This window comes from Schistocerca piceifrons, chromosome X, assembly GCF_021461385.2.
Source record: "Schistocerca piceifrons isolate TAMUIC-IGC-003096 chromosome X, iqSchPice1.1, whole genome shotgun sequence".
Taxonomy (NCBI): domain Eukaryota; kingdom Metazoa; phylum Arthropoda; class Insecta; order Orthoptera; family Acrididae; genus Schistocerca; species Schistocerca piceifrons.
This window is the reverse complement of record NC_060149.1, coordinates 797065676-797069724: the sequence shown is the minus strand read 5'-3', so window position 1 is coordinate 797069724 and position 4049 is coordinate 797065676.

Genomic DNA, 4049 nt, shown 5'->3' with positions numbered 1-4049 from the left:
ATAGTGGAAAAATTGTTAGATAAATCATGTTGGCAACAATGAGAAAATGAGCACAGCTGGCACGATGCCGCCAAGACCCAAACAGCACTTATAGAAGGCAAAAAGCTCAAATTTTCGTATGGCTGATAGTGAAGCAAATTAAAACACTTTCTAAAGTCTAAACAGTATACGATGTCTTTCAAGCGTCAACTTTCAACAATAAAATGATAATTTTATTATCGGCTTATACAGGTCTATTTATTTCTTCAGGAACACCAGTGTTGAAAACCCTGATTCACACTTATATATCGAATCTTAAGGCATTAGAAATTTCATCGCTTGTTCTGCTAAAGCAGGATCTCTTAACGGCAATATATCCGAAAATCTGTCACATGACAGCGCGGTTAACGAACCAACATTGGAATCTGACAAATTAAAGAATTCTAAGTTGACTAAAAATAGGTTCCTTATCCATGTTCGGTCGCTGTTGACTGAAGGAAAATATTATTTCAGATTAGTGTCCACTGTCCAGTCCCAGAAAATGCTCCTTCATAAGAGTTGCTGTGTTGTGCCGGAATGAACCTATGTTGTACTCTCTTTGAAATTCTCTTTGCTTCGTGAGCTTCAGTGTTGGGCCAAACGCAGGACGATCGTCACTAAAGTAATATCGTAACGACGCGCAATTTCATTGTTTACCAGAATGCGTACAACTTCTATGTAACATACAACTGTCATATGATTGCCTTTAGGAACTAAGTTCTTTAACTAACCTACTATTACTATAATGTGATTATTAAATAACGTACACAATTATAAACTGTTGATTACAACAAGGAGATATTTGTGCGACCCGGTATTTTATTTTCGTGTCCTGGTGCCGGGTCACGACCCTTCAGTTGGGGAATGCTGTCTTAAACCATTCTTCACAAATTGGACAAAAGACCACGAGATAACTGGTGAAAGGCGATTAACAGTAGGGTCATTTAATAAGTACACTGACATACACAACTCGATCTGGAAAATGTACTTTCCCCTTCTGCTCCATTTCTTTAAGTTGTAAGACGATATTATTGCGCATCTGAGCTGAACTTTCCACTCTTTACGCCAATTACGATGTAATTCGCACTCCATTTTCTCGTCAGTAACAGTTTTTTAGAAATTTTGGAGACAGATGGACTACAACCGAGAAGGTGAATCAAACTGTATGAACCGTTTAACCTGGATTGTGGGAGTAGTTCATTGATTTTGGCCATGGCTGTCAACGTGTTAAAAAGATCTAAATTAAAGTCTTCGAGAATGTATGTTTATCTTATACGACGGACCAACAACGATAATTTCTGTCTTTTGAAGATGCTCGTTTCTGCACTTACAAAGCAGAAAAAAACAGGAAATCATAAGCATGTATATTCTCCAGAACAACTGTTTTACATAAAAAATAAATTAATAAAAAGGCGGTCTGATAGACAAGAGAACCATAGCTTTCGTTCAAGTGACTGTATGTCTAAACTCATCCAGAAGTGCTTCGAGTCTAAGTACGCTTGTGGCTATACAAAATGCGAAACCATTGTTGTTAACGTGCTTGCTCCACATAGACGTGATGAACTGCAAAATAGTTAACCTTTTAACGAAGAAATTCTTCGTGAGATGGGATGTTATATCAAGTGTTGTAGTTAGGAATGTGTATGAGAAATAGTAACCTCTCATCTACCTCATCAATCGCAGCATTAGAGAGAACATGTATCCAAGGTGCTTAAAAATAGGTATAGTCAAACTGATCCATAAAAAGGGAAAGTAACCATGAACTTAAACGAACTGCACCGGAAGGCACCAATTGCCACAAGAGAACCATAGCTTTCGTTCAAGTGACTGTATGTCTAAACTCATCCAGAAGTGCTTCGAGTCTAAGTACGCTTGTGGCCATACAAAATGCGAAACCATTGTTGTTAACGTGCTTGCTCCACATAGACGTGATGAACTGCAGCGAGAAATGTGCAAAGTGAAGTGCATTATTATTATTTCTGATGCATCTAATCATGGAAACACAAAGCTTTTCCCTGTACTTGTCCGATATTTCTTGCGTCTTGAATGCATATGTGTGAAAATTCTCCAGTTCAAAGAGCAGCCTGGTGAAACTGCAGATATTGTTGGAAACTATGTTTCACAGAATATAATTTGAATGCTAAGGTTGTAGCATTCTGCGGGGATAATACCAACATAAACTTTGGTGGATGGTCTCGAAGATGGACAAACAATATTTTCCACAAATTAATTGGTCGTGACATCATTGCAGTGCAGTGTAGGATGTGCAGTGCACATAATTCATAACGCTATAAAGACAGCTGCAGATTGTTTACCAGTCGATCTAGAGTGTGTCATTCAGAAGATTTATTATTACTTCAACATATATTGCGTGCATGTAGAAAGCCTAAAAGAATTTTGTATATTTTTAGACATAGACATAGAAATAGACATTTAGACACTAGTACCAGATGGTTGGCCTTGATGCCAGCCATTGAGAGAGTTTTACAGCTCTATGGACAACTAAAACCATGCTTTTTTTTAGCTAACAAAAATGCCCAACAGCACTAAGGACATTTTTTGAAAGCCCATGCTCCGAAGTCCTACTTGTGTTTTTACAATCAAGCGTCAACCTTTCATGCAGCAGTATTCAAGGTAGAAGGCCAGTATGTTACATATGCAGAGGTTGTAGAAGCATTTCATGATTTAAAAGTGAATATGACAGAAAAACGAAAAACCAAATTCGTGCCACACGTTATAAGAAGTGCTTTAAGCAAACTTGAATCTGAGGGGGGGGGGGGGCATAAACTTTATTAAGTGCTCTGAAACCATTTGTGAATTCTATGATAGCAGTACACAATACATTGAGTTGTAGACGGATCATTTAATGCCTTTTCAGACTTCAAATGGGTTCATTTAAACCATGTACCTACATGCGCTGAGGTCCAAAAGTGCCATGAATCTCTCATAAACATATTGCCAAACTGTAACATCAATGACAATGAATTATTTCAAGAGGGTCTTAATGTGCAGCAGTGTGTCACCCCTAAGAAGATAGACCAATGGAACATAGAAAAAACTAACACAGATATGCGTTAGGTACAGATGTTTTAGCACTTCACATCGAAAAAAATTGCTTATGAGAATATTTCAAGGATTGTGCAATTTGCGATGTGTCTTCCACGTACAAATTTAGCAGTCGAGTGTGTCTTTTCTTTGATGACTAAAATATGGACATCTGAGAAAACCCAAATGAAAATAGAGACTTTGAAATCAATTCTGACAGTTAAAATTAATCTGAAATACAGTCGTTTGGAATTCTATGATTTTCTAAACTTAAAAGAAAGCAAACATTTGTTAACTTAATTTCATTCATCACAAAAATGCATGAGCAGCTGAATTTTTAAAAGTTGTATATAGTTATCTAAGCAAATGTTTTATTAACTTTTAATATTTTAGTGCATTGTTATTATACAGTAACTGTGATTGTGCCTTATGTTTTATATTACATGTGCTATATTGTCATTTGATGCCTGTTACTTATTTCAGTGTAAACTTTAATAAAGTATAACAGTTATAGAACACTGTTATATTCTGATTAGTGAGTAGTTACTGTATAAAACTCTTCCCCAAGGACGCCCATATCATAGTTCACAGGGGGGGGGGGGGGCTTCTTGTCAAATATATACCAACTTTTTAATAAATTTCTTGAACCAAGTTCATGCGACTGCAGACTGCTGCATTTTTTCTTTTCCCTGAAGTCTGGGGGGTGGGGGCACGGCCTTCCTTGTCCTGAGCTTCACACATCAAAAAAAGTTGTGCATCACCCTGGTTCCCAGAACTCATGAAGATAGATGTTGACTGTGGATATTGTATCACAGACATAGTCCCTTTGACTGTTCAGAGCAAACATGTAAACAACCACGCATGAGTAGCGCCTATTAGACAGAGAGTGTACGACAGCCGATCATTTCCAGTCATTCCACCAGGAAGGAGGTACACAGACAGGAACCGTCTGTGACATGCCTCGCTCAGGCCGCCCAAGGGCTACT